The 25,999-nt window shown below is 29.9% G+C and overlaps 1 protein-coding gene across 4 annotated transcripts in view; it reads left to right on the forward strand.

Moving 5' to 3' along the window:
- The window catches only part of Pkc53E (Protein C kinase 53E), a 72,870-nt gene that overhangs the window by 4,009 nt on the left and 42,862 nt on the right, over nucleotides 1-25,999 (forward strand). The gene's annotated exons all lie outside the window — the stretch shown is intronic.

Below are 25,999 nucleotides of genomic sequence, written 5' to 3' on the forward strand. Positions count from 1 at the left end.
GACTTCAGACAAGACAATGTATGGATACAATTCGCAAGCAGCTCCTTTCCGAATTCCTTGAAACGCTGCGCAAAACATTTCGCGCGTTGCTATTCGTATTTTCGGCTTTGTGATCGTTACTATCATTAGACTCTTATTATTTGAATACGTTCCCGAGAATAACGACGATGAACTGTGTGCGCACTGGCACGCTTTGGCTCTTCATAAATGTATCTATGCGTCGGATGCGTTCCAGTAACGATCGAGTTTGCATCCCCGGGAGAAGAGTAGGTGAACGCCTCGGGGAGAAACTCATCACGGGACGGCTTGCATCGACAGGTCTGCTCCGACCAGGAATGTTCATGAGATTTTATCCCCGGTCGATTTGGACAAAGACGATCGACATCGCTTATTTTGGAAGCGTTCCATTTGGCGCTTATAAAGTTTATGAGCGTCATTTGTCCTCGTTTAAAATTTGATAAATAACCCATAAGATAAATCAACTAATTAGTAGACAATGACCCAATTATTGGACGAAATGACAACAATTTTAAAACTAAGCTTTTAATGATAAGTACGACTCTGAATAAATTTATTGTTTATAAACATTTAATGCGAATTTATTTGAAGTCGTACGTATCATTAAAAGCTCGATATTTACAATTTTTGTCATTTTGTTCAATAATTAAGTAAAGTCCACTGACTGGCACATTTATCTCACAAGACAGATCATTTCAAAAATATTACAGCAACATATTGCAACGTTCCAGCAATATTATAGTAACATTGAGAGTATTGTAGCAGTATTGTTGCAAACTTCTGTATGGAAACAAAGACGAAATAATTCTAAGAAAGTTGTGAGAACCAATGGAACGCAGCCATAATTTCAATCTTATCCCCGATGGCACTTAAATTTATGAGTTTAAACCACCCGAAATTATACATTCTTCTTCCTTGTTCTTCGGAAGATAAAGTTTAGTTTTTTAGTCAAAAAAGTCTATGAATATTTTTCTTTACAACAATCGATGTCTCTTTTTCTCTCTTGCTTTTATACATTAAAAAAAATTTAGATAACCCTTTTTTGTACGGCTACTTTTTTGTATGGCAACTATAATTGACATGATCGTTGCTTTATTTGGATATTTGACGTCAACCATTGGGAACGATCGGTTATGTGTTTGATTATCAACGGCACAAATTTTTGCCTCATTTATTTATTTATTTTTTTTCCATATTTTGTCATAGGTTTTTGCGCAGCGAGTTTGTATTTACAATCTCATGCGTAACGAGAGACTGATAATCTCTGTGGTGGTACATGGAATGATGCGCTATTCTAAAATTAGTATTCAATTAACATTGATGCATAGCAACGGATTCATGAATACCACTTGAAAATATCTCGTTTTCTCTAATACCTCTATTCCATATATATTGTATCTGATATTCTCTCGATTGTCGAGATGAAAGTCACGTGTAGAAATTTTCACGATGAAATTTTTTGCGTGATTGTTCATAACATAACGGAGAAAAAACATGGGAGAGTGTTCTCTCTCTCCCCTCCCTTTTTCCTCCTCTCTCCCTCTTCTCTCTCTCTCTCTCTTTCTCTCTCTTATCTCTCTTCCTATCTCCACTAGATCGTTAATCGGCTTTTGTACATGCTATCTACTACTAGCCATCTCTGGACCTTCGATAGCATATTGATAATAGAGTTTGGGGTTAATTATAAGTAGAGATACTCGATTCCCTTAGGGCGATGTAGTCTTTTTCAGTTAACTTTGCTCATTTTCAATCATCTACGCGATTAACGAAATGTTTTTTGATCCCTTGATAAATTACAAGTACCATCTGTTGATTTAAAAACGCAGAAAATACCTTCTTACCTGCAAAATTTATAAACTGCACAATTCCTTTCTTATACAGGAAGAATATCAATTTTTGATTGACTAATTTGTCGTGCGAAAATCAATTTGCGGGAATCGTTCAGTGTATTCAGAACATTATTAATTTCTTTTTGCAAGTACCCATCAATTCTTCTCATGTGATGATACGATGAAATATATCCGTCCATCTTCTTCTCCCAGTCGAGACAGACAGATACATAAATTCAGTTAATAATGCTTTCGAACCGACCGGTTTGATTAAACGATCCGGCCTTGACGCACTCACGCTGTTCTTCCTCTGTCCGAATTAGAAACCTCTCCGTTGCGATGTGAGAAGTGACGGCGCCGTTTGTTATAAATGTTGTATGCATACGTGCGTGCGTGCGGGCGTGCGTGCATACGCACGTGCCGACCTCCCATCGCTCTTTCGCGGTTGGACCCTCGGCTCGACCTCCGATTTAATGATAAAAAAACCCTCGGGTCCGTTCTGGTGACATGTTATAATTGGCTTGTTTACAACATGCAATTATTGTTCTATATCTTTACGTCTAGAAATTGAAAATTTTATGTTAAATGTAATTACACGAATTTTTTCTATATAAAAATCAGAATTATTTAAAGCAATCTGAACTTGTTGTGAAATTATAGTAATGTAATTGTAAATTGAGGCTATTACTCTGATAATATATTTATAGCGTATATCGAATTGCTGGATCTATTCATAAATTTATATGCAAATCTCTCTCGTTTTAAATTATAAAGACTTTTATATTAAATTATAAAATTTCTATGTAGACTATTTCTTGTATTAAATTATGAAGATTTCTATAGAAACTATCTCTCGTATTAAACTATAAAAATTTTTACATTAAATTATAAGACTTCTAAGTAGCTGTATCTTAAATATTAATATTAAATTATATATAAATAGAGTCTTATTTATAAATAATTTATTTATAGCACCTAATTTCTGAGATTTTGTATATTGTTTTGTATATTAATATGAATAAAATTTCAAATAACTACCATATATGATTCTAATATTTTGTATAAAGTACTTAATTTCTTATTGTCATTTAGATTTCTCTATCTTTTATTCAAAAGATAGATGTATATATTCGACAAAAAATATAGTAATTTAAATGACATTAAAAAAATAAGTACTTTACTTTAAAATATCAGAATTACCCATATAAACAGCCGTTAGAAATTTCGTTCACGTTGTTACAATCGATTCCCATTTAAATTGGAAGTTCTGTAAAGGGATGGAAGGACGAACGTAACGTCTATGCATAAATCCCTTCTATTTCGAATTCACAGAATAGTATTGGTTGTTTCCATTCGAAGATATTGATGGAATACGTTGACATCTATGACGTCGGAATAGATAGGAGAGGCTCATTTGGATACTTCATATCATATTCGTAACGATAACGACCAATGCCATTCTCTGATTTGTGACTAGGAAGATTACAACTTTTTTCAAGAATTTTTTGTTGAAATAATTTTATATATCCGCACATATGCTCAGATAAGTTTACTAAATTTTCAAATTATATATTATTCGTTAATGTATTCCTTATTTAATAAAGTTCTTTTATTTATCCAAGAAATATTTGTAATTATGCTGTTTATCGCATAAATTAACATCAAATGCATTTTGGCAAAAGGTAAATAAATTATACCGTTAAATAAAAAAGTTATTATTTAGATATAAAAAAATAATCCCTTCTTATTTTTGAGACGCTAAATATGATTTCGTTTGCCAAATAGTTCTATTACATTTTAATTTTAAGAAATTTAGAGCTCAAGTTGCAAAAAATCTATTTTAATATATCTTGTATTGTAATTATTTATACGTATATGATCTGTTAAAAACATTTGTTTTGATTATGATTGAAAAATATTTGTAATATTAATATAAAATATAATAATAATATAAAAAGTCTGCGTCAAAATTGTAACTTACACAGAGTATTAAAGATCTCTATCAAATATTTTTTAATTATATTATTTAAACTCTAGAATTTTTTAAGTTGCTGAATACTAGCCGATAATTATTAACATAATTAAAAATCTAATTAAATAAGAGAAATTCTATGTTCGGTCAAAGCGGATCTGAGTACTTAAATATTTCTGTGTGAATTTATATATATATATATCTGATTCTGCAAACTGCACTGTTGAAATCTTTTTCAGTCTTGAAACGCATTCATAAACAGAATCAGAGTGGTATAAATATCACTTATTAAATTGAGGAAGCAATTTCTTTATAAGAATATTAATAAGAATTAAAAAGAATCTATACTTGCAAATAATTTTAATAATTTTAATAATTAAAAAATATTTAATAGATACTTTATGGTTCGTGTGAATCACAATTTTGACAGAATAGACTCTATATTAATCATAAATATCTTTTTAACTGATCACAACAAATTCCTTTTAAGCGCTGAAAATCTTTAATATACTTAATTTTGATTCATAATAATAAAACTTCTAATACATTATGCATTATAGTTATAATATAGCTAAAATAAAATTATTTTTTTGCAATTTTAACTGTATTTTTCAAAATTGTAACAAGATAGAGAAATTGGCAACTATATTTTGTGTTCAGAAACTATAAAAAATCTTATATATAAGTATACCTTCGTGTACTTATAAATACATTTTTTTATTGAAGAATATTATTACCTGTAATTAGCCGAAACTATTGATTACATGCTTATTGAATTTCCGAATAGAGGTGACTTTTTAGGTTCTATTTGTGTTATTTGTACATTTTGCGCAGTATCTTTGCTTTGTTTCTTTTCATTGGCCAAATATATTTATCTCATTTTAAGTGCAAAAAGAAATATTAGGTAATAGGAATAGACTTCTGTTCTTATTGCAAAATGAAAGGAATTCGCTTAATATTTAAAATAAGACAACTATATCGCGATCGAGAAACGATACGCTTGTCGATCGCATACGAAGATAATCGAAAAATTCACGACAACGCGTAACATCGTGTTCGGCATGATTTGCAATTGTTGATATTCACGTATGTATCCGTGATCAACGACCTTGTCGATCGATGACGTGCATTTGTCGTATATTCTGCGATTGCAAAGCACTGTGATGAAGAAATATATTTTGCAACGACGTATCCCAGGTTGTCGCCCTCGTTGTATGCTTGTATCCCTGCGTCTTTTTTGACTGGTCTGCACTTTCGCACACGTACCGAGTATCAGTAGGCTAGACACGTGCTATTGACGTTGTAATATGTATTTTGTAAGTTGACAAAAGTATTTGCATATCAATTTTTCATAAAATTTTTACACAAAAAAAGGAGAGAATGTCGTGTTGCAAAATACTCCTGTATAAGACAAATTTTGCATTATGTTAGTAGAATTATAAGAAATAAAAAATGTTTTGTAGGAAATATTTTTCTTTTTTGTATAAAATTATGCCGCAAGGGAATATATAGTTACAATGTTTTCTACTGTGTGTTAATATTGAAGATTAAATTAAGGATTCGTTGTTGGAATCCGCAACCCTATTTTTCTCTTTCATCTTAATTTATACGTAAATGTCTGCCCCTCTTCTCTCTTCTCCCTTTGGAATACAATATTTATCTTTCTCTTTTTCCAATATTCCATATTTCAACTTTTATAAAAATTTAAAAAAATTATTATAGTTGGTGTTATTTCACATTGATTTATAGTTCTGGTGATAATTATTTAGGTATAATAGAAAATCCATAACTGACAATTAATATTATTAGGTGTTGGAATTAATTCGTAGCGTTTTTTAATGAAAGAATGTTATTTATTTCACATGAGCATTAAAAAATACATTAATGAAAGTACTTCCCATCACTTGTAAAACGCTACGAATTAATTCCAACACCTAATAATATTGCAGTATTTTGTATATAAAACAAATTCGATTACTTACTTCGAAAATCTACAACGATTATTATATATTTAACATCTTTCAAGCAATTATTTGTACTAAATCGGAGTGAATCATATCAATAATAATAATTATGAAATGATTCACTTCATAGAATTAATTCTTCCCACGTAATTTTGCGATACCGCAAACTTTATTATTACTTTCGTTATAATGTGCTTCATTAAAGTTATTCCTGTATTAACAAGATATAGAAAGAAGATATAAAAATGTAAAAATCTTAATAAATGTAAAGATAACCTCAAGTCCCAAGATAATGTTAAGTCCTATTTAAAAAAAAAATTTTTTTTTAAATATTTTATTTTAATTTCTAAAATATAAAATTTTATATATCAAAAAATAATTGTAAAAACAGGACTTAACGACAACTTATTAGCCATAATATTTGTAAGATTATCTTTACATTTATTAAGATTTTTACATTTTTACATCTTCTTTCTATATCTTTTACTGATACGGGAATAATTTTAATGAAGCATATTATAACGAAAATAATAACGAAGCAGTATCGCATACATGGAGTAAAACTACGTGGGAAGAATTAATTCTTCGTCGATGTTGCGCAATATTTTGCTAACGAAGCTACGGATATTGGCAAGTAGTAGCTGTTTGGAAATGATTCATGGGCGAGAGACGAAATGTTATGTAAATGTTATGTAAAAGATAAAGGAGATGACAAATTAATAGAATTGGTCTGCAGATTTATGTCAATGACCTTCGATATAGCATTTTTAGCCGATTAAATTGTACTTCTCGGTGTTCACGAATCTTATTATCTCAATGCCAAATCAGCGTGAGAGAAGCCATTGTCGTGCTAAGAGTGAAAAAAATATTGTATTCTATCAGAAAGAAATAGGTACATATTAAATATATATATATATATATATACTAAATATATATATTAAATATATATATATATATATATATATATACTTATATATTAATATATTAAAGATAATTCGTTTTTTGTCAGCAATACAAAAGAACTGAATGTGTGTATGTATATATATATATATGTATATATATATATATATATATATATATATATATATATATATATATATATATACTCAGTTCTTTTGTATTGCTGACAAAAAACGAATTATATCTTTAATATATTAGATTATATTTGGCTATTTAAAAATTAAAAGTTTTTGTATGAATGTTAAATTATAATCAAAATTGAAATGTGATTATCGATTAAATACTCTCTAAATCTGAATCAGTGGATAATCACTGATATCAGTGCCAAGTATGCTACTGGTAATCAGAGAATGAAATGTAAGATCTCTAATCTAGCTGATCTTTATTATGTGATCTAACTAACTTTGTTTTACTGCATAAATTCAATGAATATAGTATTGGAAAATTGAAATTAACATGCAAATATTTTAGTTATATAATGCTCAAACATTTTTCCTTTTTTTAGTTAAACTTTACTGATTATCAGTGCCAAGTATGCACTTGAATAATTATTGACTATCCACTGATTTAAATTTAGAGAATAATAAATTTAAAAACGTATAATTTTTATCGACCATATTTGTTAAAATTAAAATAATAATGTTCTAATTTTAGGTATCTTTCTTATACTTTATTTTAATTTATTTTAGCATTTATTTTAATTAATTGTAAGAATATAATATCCTATATTTTTAAATTTGTGAGCATAATTTCGATTTTCTTGACCTACTTAACCATTTAAGCAAAAGACTGATATCTATAGCTCGATTTCTTGCTTCCAAATTATAAAACAACATTATAGTTCGTTGTATTTGCGCGTATTGATCTAATCACACACAACTTCGTTCTATATATATATATACACATGACGACATGCCATACATATGACGGTAAATAAGATTTATTTAACAGGTTTTTTGGTTTTATACGTGCGTCAACGTGTCACGAGTCGCTTTTCAACCCATACATCGTTATCGAGTCTTGCGGTTTTCTCTAGTCACTTTATCGAAGAGGATATCCGCACCTAACGTGATCATTTGATCCATTAACTTGTTCATATCTTGACTACCACATGGAACAAAAGCTGTGTCTATTGACACTATTACAGTTATCTCACGTAATTAATTTCGTTGTACTGCTGTTACTTAACTGACATTCTTAACGACACACTAAGAAATGATGTAAAATTGACGTATTAAAACTGCTCAATAGGTTGGGGCAATAATAATCCTTAAAAGTGACTTTTATTTAATTTAATTTTACAATTAAAAATTTTTTTATATTATTAACTCGGTATAGTTTTGTTTATAAAATTTTATTTATTATTTTTAGATATAAAATTATTATGAAGAGAAGAATAAATTTAATCAATAGTTATTTTTTAGTTAATAATTATCACAAAATTATCACAATATGATAGTTACTAATTTAATTATTGGAAAGTCATTGTGTACTGACCCATTTATATGTATAAGCGGTTTTAGTCATTCCACTTGATCCTACACTTAAGACACTTACGACTTGTAACAAATCTAGGTTAATACCACAGCTTCCCACCAAAGTGAGCTTCCAAATCATTGGCTTAATGTTACATCGATAATTTAACACATAATTACAAGTTTATGTTAATTATTCACTGAATTTATTTAGAACTTTTTTTATCCTTCCTCGAAAGCTATTTTTAATAAAAGTTAATATATATATATATATAATCTTTTAATTTGTCTCGTTAACTTTTTTCAAAAATTCGATTTTTTTCTATTTATGCACCTTTTTATCTTTTACGGAGTCATCCCAGGGAGAATCTCTTTTTGTCACATGATATAGCTTTTTAATACTTCTTTATTCTCTTTTTTGTTATTCGCAATTATTATTAAACGTAATCTTAAAATGAGTCCCAGATTTTGGCGTGCATTTCATAAAAATATATCGAGCTCATCATACGAATATGTATATGCGCACACATATGTATAGAGCGTCTATACATGTAGGCCTATAAATCATCGCACAAAACATCTGACCCTTCTGTCCACTTGCTACTGACAGACTGTCTCACGTTTCGCATACACGTACGCGAACACAAATATACAACATAGGAGTTTTCTATATGTACAACCGACGAGTTTGCAACGAACTCATAGTTGTTGACCTATACTCACATTTCCTTTTCTGTAATAGAAAATGGTAATAAAAAAAATGGGTACCCAACGCTTTTCGATGAAAAATAAAATTCAAAAGAGGAAATTCAAAAATGTAGTTTTACGTCAAAAAATATAATTTTGTGTGAGAGCAAAGCTGGAAAGTTTTTAAAATAAAATTGTGCGTTAAATTTACATTTTAATTAAATTCGTTTAAATTGAAATAATAGGAACACTAATTTATGAAGTTTTTTTAAATTCTGTAATATACGGGGTTTGAATATTACATTGTAAACTTTGATGTATCTTCGGTAATGAGTTTTCTTACGAGGCGGACGACTTCTCTTGTTAAAGGCAAAGATGCTGTTACTATTTCCATCCCGATGTCGAAACTTAGGAAAAGTCATTTCTATCGACAACTTTATGACAGTAGCTCTAGACAGTAGCTCTTGATCACACTTTACATTATCCTCATTAAAATTGGAATAACTCGGACCAATTTCAGACTTGGCAATTATTTACAAGTACACAGCTTTTAATTTTAAAACACATATAAAATTTAAAACACATGTAAAATTTAAAACATATGCAAAATTTAAAAAAATGAGTTTTTAATTCTCTCGCATTTGTGTAATTTACATCACTAATATTAATTAGAAATTTGTACGTAGAACTCATGTCATTTTAACTATCGAGTATAATTTTGCATTAATACGTTAAAGCGATAAAGAAAATAAAGAACAATTTCCGCGTTTTGCTGTTGATTTATCGGTTTTTTTTCTTCGATGTATCGGACATGAAGATGTATGAGACATGAAAGAACCAGGTCGCTATATTGACGTGAACGTAAAATTTTTCTTTCCGAATTTTATATTTTATCGAAAATTAAATTGTATCTGAAATTAAACGAGTTTCATTAGCCATTAGATACTCTATCGGAATTCAGATTAGCGACGCGTGATTGATGATTGGATGAGAGTAAATTATCCCGGTTGTTGTTTTATCGCCAAACACATGCGAACACTTCAACAGTCACATCACGATTCAGTTTGATCGCGGTAAATCTCTAACAACCGTGATGTTGTTACTATCGACAAATCAACCGGATATTGTCATTAACATTTGATTAATAAGAAGCAAAATATTCCGCATGACGTTTGCTTGTAGCTATAATACACTTCATAATTGAAAGATTTATTATTTTTTCTTATGTTTTTTCGTTGTTCTTATATTTCCATTTAATCGTTTACCTTGATATTTTTTGTAGAATTATTGTTAGATAAGATGGTTTTTTATTTCCTTGTTGTACTTATATTTTTCCTTATTTTCGTATTAACACAAAGATCTTCAGCGGTAAATGCTTGCAAGGTAAAGCCTTCTTAAGAAGTCTTTAAAAGATATTTTCTCAGAGAATGTTTTTTTCATAAAATGTACTAAACAAGGCATCGTGATTAATTAATATTTAATCAAGATTTAAAAAATATTTTTTTCATATTAAATATAAAAGAAACATTTTCATATTGCATAGAGATCGTGCAACGATTTTGTATTCACCTCGTACCGTTGATTACTTGTTATGTTCGTGCATTAAATCAGCGTCTAATTTATCTTAATAAATCTATTTATATTAAGTGAGTAAAATAGTTTAAATTATCAGCCAAATTTAATAATTTTACTTATTCTTAAAGAAAAAAATCTTTACATAATATAATAATAATAATGTATATATATTTTTAACGTATGCATATATTTTCATAATATCGCTTAGAAAATTATTTTATATTTCTGTATGTAAAAATTTTCTCACATTTTTTGTTTTTTTTTCAGAATTTTCAGAATAAAGTCAAACTAGTGACGTTTTTTAAATTGTGCGCTTTTTGCAGAGTTAAGCTCTATTTATTTCTATTTCGAACATTACAATTTGCGTCTAATTCACAATTTATTTTTGTCACGAAAAGGACGTTGCGTTTTCACCGTCCATTATGTAGAACGGTTTATGGATGTTTTAGTTACGTTTCTCTCGCTGCATAGCTCTCGAATTCGCTTGGCAGCATGTTTTACGTTATATAAATGTAATACTATAATATGTATACGTATAATACATTGTATAAAACGTTCTTGTGTACGTACATACATATATATCCATATAACTCGTGTTACATACTCTTGTTTGGAGTTAACAAAGTACCTGCACAGAGAATTGGGGATTATTTAATTTATATGAATAAGTATCTAACAGAGTGCTTTTTCATCGTTTTTATATTACTAAGAAAGAATTTGGTCTGTTAAAATCTCATTCTCAAATACTATTTTGAAAGAAACTACAAAAACTTTTATTTACTTTTTTGTTTAAATGCCATACTAATATTTAAAATAATACAAAAGCGCTGAACTAATATGTACATAAATTGAAAAATATATATGTTTTTCTGTATAGTCTTTTCTATAATCTTTTCTTAATTTTTCATAAAAATTTTTTTTTTTTTTTTTTTAACTTTTAGACAGTTGTGAATGTTGTTTTGTCTTTAATCATGTATTGAGAAAAAAATATGTTTTTAAAAAGTTTTTAAATATGTTTTATTGTTAACAAAAAACAATATTAGATATTTCTTGTTAGTGCGTTTTCTCATTCAAAAGAAAAATGGAGGAAAATTTTGAACATTTTTTAAATGAGTTAATAAGTACAACGATGCGTAATAAAACGTATTACGTAAATCGATAGAAAGAATTAATCCCAGTGTAATACCAAAGAGATTAAAGAGACATTGGACAATGGCTATTAGGTTATCCCTTCTTTCTTTTCGATGAAAGTTCACGGTCGTGTAGCTTGTGGTGCTTCGTTCAATCTGTAACGAGATTACGTCGCGGCAAGTGCTCCCATGGCGTTACGCAATTACGCAGCTGCGATGCTTTGTACAGGCATTAAGGACTTTTTACATTAGGTTATACAGTTCCTGAGGCTCATTACATGCGACTAGTGTCCCTATAATAGTTTAGCCACGCACTATAAAATGGTTGTATAATATGTGTGTAAATCTGGTGTGAATGTGTGTATCTGGAATGTATGTTCTTTGAATGTATGCTATATTTTGATTGGTATTGCCATTTTGAAGGGATTTAGGATTGACTAATGAAAACAATCACAGTGAGTGATTCTATTTAGGCCATGTTCGTGTGTTACTGCCAGTTGACTGTCAATATTGAAAATCTATAGCTCCCGTTACGTGTGTACTGTACTGACAATACTGTACTGACTGGCAATAATATACGAACACGGCCAATAGTCTATATAGGAACAGTACATGCGATAGGGATACGACGATGCTACTAACAAGATTGTCAAGCAATGACGTAATGAGGAGTCTCTTGAAAAGTTTCCGTGACTACATCCGCAATCTTTATCGCCCATGTTACATAAGCAATTTTCAAACATTTTCTTTGTCCGTATAGAATATTTATTTTCTGCGAGACTTTCTGTTTATTATTTACAGCCTGTAGCCTACAAATGAGAAATCGTATTTTATATTTTGTATTTTGAATTTAACTTTTAGACAGTTGTGAATGTTGTTTTGTCTTTAATCATGTATTGAGAAAAAAATATGTTTTTAAAAAGTTTTTAAATATGTTTTATTGTTAACAAAAAACAATATTAGATATTTCTTGTTAGTGCGTTTTCTCATTCAAAAGAAAAATGGAGGAAAATTTTGAACATTTTTTAAAATGATGTTTAAAATGTCTGCTACCTTGATTTAAACGCACACTTTTGAGAAGAAAAAATTTAAAAAAGGTATCCGTCCGTTTCTGTTTTGATTGAAGAAATGCACTAAAAAGAAATAACATTATTTTTTATTAATAGTAAAAGATATTAAAAACTTTCATTTAAAGATATTTCTTTTTAATAAGTATATCCAACAATATCTTTGCCTATATTTCAATTTAAAATTTAAGTTTATTATAGTTTCTCTCTCTTTCGGTCTATTGTTTAAAGTTCGGTCTGTTGTTTAAACAAACAGCAACATTCATCGTGTATGGGATTTGATTTAAAAAAATTTTAATTTCAATTGCCGATAAATTTTTTATGTCTGGAAAAATAGATGAATCATAATTTGTGACATTTTCTTATTTTTCTTGTAAATTGCAAATAATATAAAAAAATGTTTAAGTATAATATTTATTCCTGAAAGATTTATCTAACAATATCTTATATATACCTATGTTTCTATTTAAAATTTCAGACTTGACTTAAGTTCATTCTACTTCGGATAGTTTTCGAAAAATTGTCATTATTAAATAATATAGATACGGTTTAGTAACAAAAATTTGTTCCTCAATTCTCAACTACTATTCGTTTTCGAAAAAAATTATGATGCAGATTTGAAACATTGTTTAATATAAACTTTACGTTAATCGTAAAGTTTACATTAAACAATTTACAAAATTTAATTTCTGTTTACAATATCACATTTCGCTACAGCACGTGCTTTAAATGTCACCGCCGTGTTTAACTTTCTAGATGTTTATATTATAAATTAATTATCGACACTGCATATATACATAGCTGCCATCTTTGCTCTTCTACTTTGAATCGTAAAAATATTATCGTTATCATTGTTATTTGATTTCGTAGCGGCAATAAAAACGCAATGCCTGGAAATCTATCTTTTAATCTACGTTGAACGAGATGTCGTTGCATCGTAAACAATTACGTAATAGATCTGTTTTATTTCCTGTCACATCATTCTGTTTCGCATCTTCCGTTACGGGATCTCAAGTTCTTGGAGTATCGCCGAGATATCGATGATGTCACAACGATGGCAACGCTTAGACGATAGCTCCGCTGCAATTGCACCCACGTTTATCGTGTGCGTCGGAATAATGAAATTAGATTGCCCTGGATAGAATTACGAGTCGCTTGAAGTAGCGATAAACGAATGATCCACTTGCATATCGGCGTGGTACAGGTGACCGCATTGCGTTGTTGGCTCGATCGAATAGAAAACGACGCGTATTTGCTTCGCGTATTCGGTACAACGAGAACATGAATATGTGAAGCTGTATGGAGTATTGGACATTCTACACATCTCAAAAACATGTTATTTTCAATTTTCTCGTGGAATTACGATCGACTGATTGTACTTTGCTTTTTTTACTGTGTATTGTTTTTAGATTAAAGTATTCAGTATTCTGATAAATTTTAAAAGAAACTTTTTTAACAAGATTTAAGTCTGGATCAAATGGAAATTTTCTAGTTTTGGGAAATAAAACGTGTAATAAAATTTTCTTTTCATATAACATATACATATGTATGTGTAATATATTTGAAATATAAGAGAATTATGACTTATTTAAACAAAATCCGACAAGAGAATTCATGGAGAAAAATAATATTATTACTTTGTTTCATGATTGTATAACTACTATTTAAAAGTAAATTCTCTCAAATCTTTTATAATCTTTACTAACTTTATATTTTTACAAATATATTTTACAGTATAATTTTACTGTAATATTTATATAATAAATTCTCAATTTTTATTTATATAATAAAATTAGGCGATTGAATATTTTATTCTGCAATATATTTAGATATTATTTATTTAGATATCCAATATTTCCTAGTATTTTCACTACGCGCTTATGCATGAATCAGCATGAAAACTTATTTAAGAAGAAACCAATAAACATTTTTACGGGATTTCATCGCGTTTCTGCGCTAGCCGCAGGATTACGTCAAAACGTGTGGCTGCTGCCACAAGACATGAGATTACGTTTCTGACTTAACGTGTTAATGTTTAAAAAATGACTGGGTGGGGACGAGAAAGAGCTGTTACGTCTTGCAACAGCCGCGCGAGAGTCGATAGTTTGGAGTGATGGGTCTTTAACCCGACGATAGATTCAAGTGGAAATAATGTAGTAAAGCTAAGAGGAAAGGAAAGGAAGGGAAGAAATTGTGCTGGCCGGATTTCATAGCAGTAGGACAAAACGAAAGGGTGCTTCATAAACAGCACCGGCCTGCCGATGTATAGCTGGGCGTACGAAAGTCGACGCTTCCAATAGATGACGGAGGTGAAATGGAAGTGGCGCTATACATATACCGCCATTACACGTTGCAGCATCCGATATAGATATACGGTTATGTGTAAGTATATATGTGCATGTGCGCACTCTCCTTTCGGACCTCGAGGTCAAATGCGAATCAGCTCAATCCTTCGAAATTGGCCGTCATTAGATGCAATGTGATAAAAATTTAGCGATCCTGCTCATGCAATTTACCTATTTGACCCGATCGGTTACGTGAGATATCTGCAGTGCAGGGACGGAATTGTGTGTGGAAATTTTATATATTTTGTGAGAAATGAGGGAAACTTCCGCCTTCCGATTTCTCAAGGCAAGGCATTCGTGGAATAATTCACTTCATAACTACTTGTCAACTCTTTAAGTTTGTAAAATGAGGATAAAATTATGGGCGGCATAATTTTAGTTACTTAGATGGTCGGAAACTCTTGCTAGGAATCCTAAAATTATTATCAGACTCCGGAATATCACCATCCGTCTCTCTGTGCATCCAGCAGAGGATGCAAATAGCTCACTATGCGAAAGTTACGACCGTCTGCATATGCTTCCGACTACTTTGCTTGATCCCATTTTGAGAATTCCATAACTTGTGATATTCGCGACCCTATCCATTCTCTCTTAAATCACAATTCCCGCATCTGTATTACGGAATTTTTTAACCAATCAGTCTCAGAATCGAGGTTATCTATTCCTTTTAGTATCAGTTTCGGAATTTTATCCGTTATTTTTATTAGTGAAGAGTGGATTAATGGAAAAAAATACGAGGCGCATTTTTTACGTTCTTTATCGAATTTACAATTTCTCTTTCCCTCTTCTCCCCTTCCTCTTTCTCTTTCTCTTTCTCTCTATCGTTCTCTTTGTTTGCTTTCGTCGACACGGACATACACATAACAACCATTTTACTATGGCGTGTCACAAGACTGCTTTGTGGTGCGGCTATAAGGGAGAGAAGAAAGAGGATAGTAGCGAATCGATAAAAATCAAGGGTTAGAGGAAGGCCGGGACGAGAGAAAGAGCGGCCGAACTCGGGATGAAAATAGCTGGCCAAACTCCGACTTTTGTATCACTTGTACAATACGGTATTGTACGTCGTAGCACGCGGCCTCATCATTCGCTAGTATTATTGGCCGCAAGAGGAACACGAAGTATTTTGAAAGATTCATATTCAATTTCTATTAAATATTCAATTTCTATATTAAATAATCGTCAGGTGTACAATAAGGAAAGAAATATTTTATATGGTTGTTTTTAAAAATGATTATAAATTATATTTAAATTATAGTAATTGCAACTATTTCTACAGTAATAAACTATCTATAGTTGTAGTCATTTTTAGTTGCCAACTTACATATAGTTATTATTACTAACATTATAACACTAATAATAATATAATTAGAAGAACATGTAATTATAATTATAAATATTTTTTTCTTCATGAATAGCTTCAATATATAAATCAATACCGAATTTTTAGAAGTGAAATTTTTTGTATAATTGACGTTATTAAATCATTTGTTAACTTGATTATTAGTTCCATCCTGTCACTAAAGATATTTTATAAAAATATTAATTTCTATAATTCAGGAATATTAAATATATATAATATTTAAAATTTGGTAAAATATAATAATAAAATTAATAGTACAAATTATTAAATAAAATTAAATAAAAAATGTGAAATATAAATGTTATATAAAAAACAAATTGATGAAATTGATCCTCACGTTATAATTGCAAATGCATCGTAAATTGAAAAAAAATACATAGAAATTATTTTATAATAAATAAAACTTTGCAACATTATGCGCTAAATAAAGAATTGTCAAATTAATAATGAATAATTGTTTTTAACAATTTATTAAATTTTAATAAGTATTTGCTGTTGGAAATTAAAACGATTATTGTGAACATTCAAATAATTACGAAGTATATGTTGTTTCTCTGGCTGCTGGATTATTTCTTATTATAAATTTATGCTTGTGTTTTTATACATAAAATATAATTTTATATAAATATGATTACAAATTTATGTATAAAAGGATTTATGTATATTATAGATATATATAAATTGTATATAATGATATTGTATTTAGATTATAATAAAAGAAAGTAATTATTTTATTTCGAATTCAAGAGCACTTAATATAAATTCTCTGATAATATTTTATTATAAACGATATTGGGAATAATAAAACATACGAATTACAGTAAAGAAATAAATAAATGATAAAATATAGGTAAAATGAGTAAATTATAAAATTGATGTAAATTCAGCATTTATTTTATAATGTGTTCTTCAATATCCATGAATCATACATCTTCCATTGTAATACTTTTGCACGTCGGAATGGTTTAAGATCGTGTTCTCTTATATCGGTCTATAGATTACATTTTACTTTATTTTGCGACACATTGTAATTTAGCAAAATCTACAATTTAATTCGGAAATTTATGTTCAGAATATTTATGGTAAGATACAAGATTTGTGAATTTTTTAGTGATAGCTTATCGCGAAATATTTACAAATTAACTTTGAAGCATATTTATCATAAAATATATCTTACAAATTCTTTTAGTATAACACAAATTTAATTTGTATTTATTTTATTACTTCATTGTTCCACAATATTTTTGTGAAAATTGCCTTACTTCGCAGAATCTGTTCGAAGAACATTTTTATAATATTTCCTTGATCGTTTCGCTTCACAACACTATCGTGATTTTCAATTTCGCAATTCTATTCCGAGTGTTGACAGAAATCGCAATGTCGAAATTTGTGTATAAAAGTATAATCTGAAAATCATGACATATTTGAAAAATATAAACTGATATGCAAATAAAGTAGTTGCAAAAAAAGTTTTTACCATTATCGCAAATTTTGATCAATATCAACTATGTAAATTTAATTTCCGTTATCTTTGCGTTATCTTTGATGATGAATTCAAAATTACGAATTTATGAATAAATAGTCACACGTTAAAAATTTGTTAAAAATTGTAATAATTGGAGAAATTAAACGAAATGTTCCAATATACTAAATGGTGGTGCCCCCCACTTAATGAAATTATAATGAATAAATTATGTAATAATGCGTCATTTATACGTTCTCAAAATCCGCAAAAAAATTTTTGCGCTTATTTTGTTTAACTAAAAAAAATTTTTTGTGATGAGGGCTGAGTAGATTATCAATCAGCCCCCCCCCCCCTCCGTCGGTGTTAGTAACAACCGATTACTCAATTTGTTCTATTAATTTTTAGCTGGCAGCGACTGGATCACTCGAGATCCGATGGACATACATTAATTTTTGAGAATTGTATATATTCAAAGATATCTTAAAGATATAAAAGTTAAACTTATTACTTTTTATTATTGTTTTACATACTGTTATACCTAGTACAGTATGTAGTACAGTATACATAATAACTTTATGATTATTATCTAATAGAGTACAGATAAAAAATGATGATTCATAGTCCTCTGAAAAATATGTTTTTCAAGAGTTAAGATACAAAAATGTTTTATTTAAATTATTTTATTTGTGAGAAAAATCTTTATGAATCGAAGTTTTATAAATTAAAGATTATTTATGTATTATGAATTTTTATATTTAAATACAAATTGACAACTAATCAGAAAATCATAATTATTCATCAAATAACAATTGACTATAAATATTGATTTTAATTTATTATTTACTTGAAAGTATACTTTTTTTTAGCATTATTTATATTGTTAGATATATAAATGTTCGTAGTTAAAGAATTTTTCTTTCTTTCATGAATATGATTTTGTTCTTTTTGGGACACACCATTTCTCTCCATTTTCCAATATTCTACATCAGTTTTCGACGAAACTCTCAAGAATTGTCGCAGCTAGTAATATTTCACATTGTCATGTCTAAAGCATTGGAATTTTTCCATTGACTGTTATTGACAACGGAGAACTCGTGCCTAACTAAAATATTAATGGAAAATGAAAGCACCGATCAAGTTTTGAAATCCTTTCTCCACTGACGAATCTTCATATTCCTAGATCATTATTGATTATCGTCGAGGATAGCACGACAGGAGGAAAATTGAACCGCTAGTTTAGTGGAGTTAATATAATATATCGTCAATGAGTTCCTTTCCAATAGATCAGAAATTTTCTGATCGGCCCACGTGATTGTTGTTATCAATCAAACAAATCAAATATACGAGGGAGATTGATACACCGGGATCGATGTATCAATTGGCATAGAGAATGATTATGACATCTCATCGACTGCGGAAATGTATTCGCAAATGCTCGAAACGATTTCATATCTATCATCGCTTTGGCGTAACTTCGTAAAAAGATCGCTCTTCAGCCTTTTCAATCAATCTTTGGCCGGCAGATGAGGTTTATTGCCGACATAAATGTTGCGTGAAACGAAGTTTCTTTGGTGAACGATGGTAGATTCTTATCGGTCGCCTTTCACGCACAGTTGACTTTAATCTTGTTATTTCAAAAAAACTCTCTTACAAATTAAATGATAATTAAATTCTTTTATATGATGACTATTTGATTAGTATATTAATAAAGTTAGGAGGAAATGAGAAAATTTTGTAAATTAAAGAAATGAAGCTTTTTATTTGTATTCTTACATAGATGTGTGTATAATGGAAAAATTTGTATCTTACAATTAATTAAATAATCTGAATTGGGGAATATATTTATAATGTATGTTTGACTTTCTTTTTATATAGAATCATAAATATTTATTAAATACGTAATTAGATTTAAGATATTCTTTTATAAAATTTTTTATTGTTTACCAAAATATACAAAATCTAATAATCTTAAAAATCTTAAATGTATAGATAAGAGATATAATTGAACGTACATCATTAAATTCAGGATCGAATCTAAAGCATACTTATTCCTTGCAATCTATCATTGACATTTAAAATCTGTTGGACTTCATCATGAATCACGAGTTTTCAAATAAAAGTAATAAAAGTGCAATTATTTCTTTGAGTAGTTTCACAATAATTGTTAAATAGTTTTTTGTAATTTGCTTGATTTTTAAGCTTATTTTCTTTAGACATTTTTATATCAAAAGTAATAACAACGATTTCTTTTTTTTCTTTGTCGACTTTAAATGCAATTCTATTTTTTTTTTATTCGCGCTACATAGATTTCATCGAATCGACAACTGCTTCCTTCCTTGTGGAGACGAATAAAAAGTGAATGCTGAAAAGCGCATCCGTCGAGCAACCAGCACCGCGTAAAAGGTTAATCGCGAAAAATCGAAGTTTCTTGTACGAGTTCCTTGCTTTCTTTCGGTCTGCTCGACGTAAGTGTGCGCAAAGCTATCACGATTGAAAGGATAATTCTTCTCCCGACGTCGGGGATGTTATTCTATCGGAAAGAGAATTACGCAGGATCGAGCCGGACAAAATTGTTCTTCTGTGACCTAAATTATATCCCACAGGAAGAAGTTTCCCCACATGATTTAGGATTAGCCTTATTAGATAAATCTTTAACAATTTAATCGTCACTGACTAAATACAGTCTGTCACTATGCAAATATATAAATGTTCTGAGAAATTTGTATGTGTAATCCTAGATGGCATAGTAATGTTTCAAAAACGTATTAAAAATATATATATTAGTTTTATGTATACCTATACAACACATATTGATTATACATTTCAGAAACATTGAAGTGCAAAGTGTAAATTGAATGTTGAAAAGACATTGCAGAAATGTTTAGTGGAATTACAATGTTTTATAGAAAAAGGAACATTGATTCAACATTTATTTAGTATTATATACACAAATAACAGGTACCTGAATTAATTTTTACACAGAATTAAACGAAATACTCTCACAGTACGTTTCATTTATTTTCATCTTGGATCTCTTGGATCAACTTTTAAGAAATCATTTTGTTAGAATATAGATGAAGAATCTTATAATGCTGTGCCTTCTATCTTGGGGCTGTATTCTCGAAAAATATCGCGTACGAAAATGTACGAAAATACTATAGTATATGTTACATTATAATATTTTTAGAGAATAACTACTACTATACATACTACATGGTTTTTCACTTATGAGAAATATAGATTCCGCCATGTCCAGTTTTGGTAGCGCGTATTGTTCCCGGATGAATAACTTTAGTGAAGAATTTAGATTAAACAATACAAAATGAAGTTAACTTGTTAGCTTCTTCATTAAAGTTATTCATCTGGGAGCAATACGCGCCACCAAATGGACGCGATGGAGTCCATACTACTTCCTGTAAGCGAAAAATTATATATTGTAGAAGCCTTTTTTTTTTATTTAACTTAAAATATTAGTGCTACTATTACTGTATCATAAAGAAATATTATTAAATTATGAGTTATAAACATGATAAACATGAATCAAACTCGTGGTGTGGATTCATACTGCAAAATATCTGATTTACGATATTCAATAAAAAAATTTGATTCTAGTGACATTTTTATATTCTGGAAACAAATTCTCCTATTGGATATCGGACATCATATGTCGGATAACGTTCACAGTGTAAATCCACCATATTTCGGACCAAACATAAAGATCCGTTTTACGGATAATACGCATGATAATATTATTTTTATATTTGTTGTTACCAAATATGGAAGAAGAATAAAATGATATATCATGCGTGCATCATGCGTGAAATGAAACACATCCAAGAAATAAATCAAATTTGTGATAAAGCTAATGTATAGTGTGTACAGTGTCAACACTTTGCTTTGCGAATGTAGATCAGATATCATTAGATCTGGATTGCGTATCGCAAACATAGAGATCACTTATTCTATGGTTCACAATCTGGATGTTTAACTATTCTAACCGAATTGGCTGGTCAAACGATTCGCAATTCAATCCAGCACAATACGCAATAACAGTAGGTTTACTTTTCCAATTTCGAGGTTACTCAATGTTCTTGCACATTCGCGAAGCGCACAACTAGCAACATGGCGATTACAGTATTTGCCAATCAACTTTTGTCAAAATAAAATCATCATTTATACTACGATCTAAGGTTTGGATTTAGAAATCCAAATAATTGGATTTAAAAAACTAACCAATGAGCAACTTCGCTAACTTCACTCTTCTTGTACGATAGATTGCCCACATACAGCTAACAATGTGGCTAATGGATGATCCTTAAGATCAAAAGTGCTGACACAGAATGAATATATTGTTCTTATTTATACTTATGTGTCCATGTCTACAATAAGCCTTAAGCCCGTTCACATACTATACATTGGAGATTACGAATCGGAACAAATTAGAATTCAATGAGAGCGGAACAAATGAAAATTAAACTTACCTGATCGAATTTTAATCTCCTTAAAAATCAAAGATTACAAGCCAAAGAAAATAAATATGAATCTTGTGATTAAATGCATACATATAGATCAATTAGATATAACATACATTGTCAATAGATTTCCCATTTTCTAAAATACATTTTGAAATTTTACAAAAATTTACAAATTACATACATCTTTATATTTCCTTCGTTAATTTTTATTATCGTAATTCTCTTGTATCTCATAAACTGTGTATTGTGTAAGAAATTAGAAAAAAGGAAAATAAATTTCTGTCGCGTACACTTGTGAATTTCACCGGATGTTCTTTATATCCCTTTTTGCGAAGTTTCAGATTAATCACATCCGAATTTACCCAATTTATAGCGACTCAGACAAGGACTCAGGAAGTTGGATAACAGTACTTTAAACAGAACGACGTATTTCTCGAGATAAATCGTTTCTCGTGTCTCTTCTTTCTCAACTGTTCCGACGCGACAGCGCAATGGTAACGATAAACGATGAAACATTCGTTGCGTTTGATACACGTCGCAATGAAGAAGTAGAGGCGCGCTTTTATGATTATGCACAAACTAAGTGCAATGACGAACGGCCGTCTCGTCGTTTCACTCGCGTTTCATTCGCGAGCGACTGTGGTGTAACAACGTGTAAAATTTATTCGCGTGCCATTTTATTCATGAGAAATGCATGCTCTCTCAAGCGAAGAAGAAAAACGGCTGGGACACTCATTTTTTATAATATCAGGTGACATACAGAATGCGTTGTATTGCATCTTTAGGAATTATTATTTCTCTCTCTCTCTCCCCTCTCTTTCTCCTTATCACCGTTTATTCACTCGTATTCAGGATTACTGAATATCAGGACACGGATTCCCGTAATCCCGGCCATACCTCAGAAATTTGTGAGAATCCTGTCGTATGGCTCCCACCACTCCTCTTGGCTTACGTATATGCCGTCGGCTGGTTGCCACCGGATTTCCTCCTGTGCTGTATAACAGAAGCGGAATGATGCGATGTACCTTAAGGTGCACTCGAGGCTTCTGCCTTCTGCATTCGAGAAGGTTTCCAGCCTCTCTGTCCAGGTTTCCGCCTCTTTGTATTAATACATATATCGTACGTTGCACGACGGGCCGCCCACGAACGCGTATTGCGATGTCTATTTTTGGAACAAAGAAGCCAAATCCCATCTACGTGGATGTAATTTGATAATCGTATTTGAATACAGTATGAATAATAATCGGGTCAAGGTGATTTGATAATAAGCCCTCTCTGATAGTGATAAAAAACCTACCAAAAGAGGTTGCATTAATTGAAATTCTGGTTGAAAATGAACAAATCAGAATTTTCTGGTTGAATCTATTATATTCTAGTTGAGATAACCAGAATTCTGATTGATATAATCGTTTTATTTTCAACCAAAAATTTTTCTTGGTGTATAAACGGATTATTCATTAAAATGAAATAAAAAATACAAAGGATTTGTTCAAAATTAACTTTTAAAATGTTATAATAATTACGTATTTATATAAAATTTTAGTTGTGATATCTTGAAACTTGTTACACATTTTTAAAACAATTATCTAGAAGTATATTAGGAGAATTAAAAAAATTGTGCAAAAGATAAAAATTATTTCAGTACAAAATATATTTTTTGTAATAAATAATTTTTTAAAGTTATCTTTCCGACTTTGTAATAATTATTTTAAAAATAAGTAAAAAACTTGTAAAAATATTGGTAAAACCAATAAGGTTCTTAAGATTATATGCATATCGTTTTCATAAAGTACAATTTAAACTGATTATTAATCATATTAAATAAATATCTTTGAAAACTCCCGTGTGTTATTTTATTTTAAACAAGGAATCAGCTTTCTAAAATTGTAATGTTAAAATATTTGGATTTTAGAAAGCTGATTCTTTGTTCTACATTGAAAATAATAACTTTGAGCGCCACGTAAACAAGAGCGCTATTTCGTTAACTTTAAACAGCTCTACTACAAAACTACTTATCAGACGCAATTTGCTAAAGGAAAAAGTTGTTTGTTTTAGACATGAAGTATCATGTCTTGTACTTTATATGCGGGAATATAGAAAATATGCCAGTGATTTTTCACTCTATCTCACAACTACCCTACTCAATTAAATTCTCATTTAAAATTTCAGACTTGACACATATTTATCTTTTCCTTCCAGTAAAAACTAAAACGTCGCCGTAAGATAGTTCTGATGTAAAAATTATGCTTGAAATATACAATATATAATGTACATTATTAAAAATTAAGAAGTTATTATGGAACTAAGAAATTTATTTTATGATTTTTATTTTAACAGTTCGAATTTCAATGTAAAAAGAAATTTATAAAAAATAATCGAAATTCAACAAAATGTCGAAGATTGATGAAGAATCTATTCTATAACATTTGGATAAAATATATCTTTGATCAAAAAAAGTTTCCGTACTTTATCTCCTTTTCTGTGCGATCAAGTATCGAAGTTTTGAAGATATGCCGCTTTCAAGCCGCTTTCTATTTTGAAATCCTTGAACTCGTTCAAAATACGATGTTTTAGCGCTGTGAAATTTTGCAATAAAATTTCTTCATAAATGTTTATTTTTCTTTTTTTATTCGATAGACAAATCTCACTTGCTCTAATCTATCCAAATTGTTCGATGTATCGCGGTAATGAATTTTTTTACTACGAAATGACAGGCATTGATCACGATCGATATGAGCATCCACGTGTTGGCGGAAGGCCAGCGAACTGCCTGTTGAGTCCCCTTCTGTCAGAAATTTCACTCAACCATTCATTGTTTTCGTGACTCGGAAGACAGCGCGGGAGTTGGTTGAATCGCGATATTTATATCATCCAACGAAGGCCAACGCTTATTTCCCGCTTCACCTCGCTGCTACCGTGGCTCTTACCGGCGGCCCGCGGTATCGGTGTTCCGAGTTTACGCTGTATTATTTTCTACAATACGGCTACGTTGCGGCACCACACAATGCGAACGATAAATACGCGATAAGACGTATAAGTCGGTGAAATATATTTGTTACAGTGTGTTTTAATGTAATTAAATCGTGTACATAAATCAAGTGCAACCGCAATGAATTGTCCAATGTATATTTAGTCCAATGTCTAACATAAATCTAATGTAACTATATACATATTATTACATGCACAAACACTACTTGATAGTCAAATTAATTTTCACATACGCGGGAGACACAATTTTCTGTGAAAGATTTTTTTCAAAGTATATCTGATACTTTTAATATGCAACTGGGTCACTTTGTGTCTGCAACACTCTATGTAATAGCTAAATATAACTTGAGCGTTACTGATAATCAGTCTTTTTTTCTTCTCTTCTACCCTCTTTTTTCCTCTCTTTCTATGTAAAGTTCTTTTAAAACTACAACATTAAATATAACATAAATAAACAATAATTTTAATAGAAATTATTGCTACGCGATATGCGGAACAGATAACAGGAAAAACGCCTACCTTTCCAGAATTGTTATATCTATTATCGCGCGTAGACGGCAATTACTTTCTTATTACCATCTTCATTAACCGCACTTCGCTATCTCTTCATCAAGATCCGTGGTATCAACGAAAAGCGAAACTCGGCATAAAGTTCCATTAACTGGAATACAGTTTCACTGGTTTTCTCT

The sequence above is a fragment of the Acromyrmex echinatior genome, chromosome 3, assembly GCF_024713525.1.
Source record: "Acromyrmex echinatior isolate Ae372 chromosome 3, ASM2471352v2, whole genome shotgun sequence".
Taxonomy (NCBI): Eukaryota; Metazoa; Arthropoda; class Insecta; order Hymenoptera; family Formicidae; genus Acromyrmex; species Acromyrmex echinatior.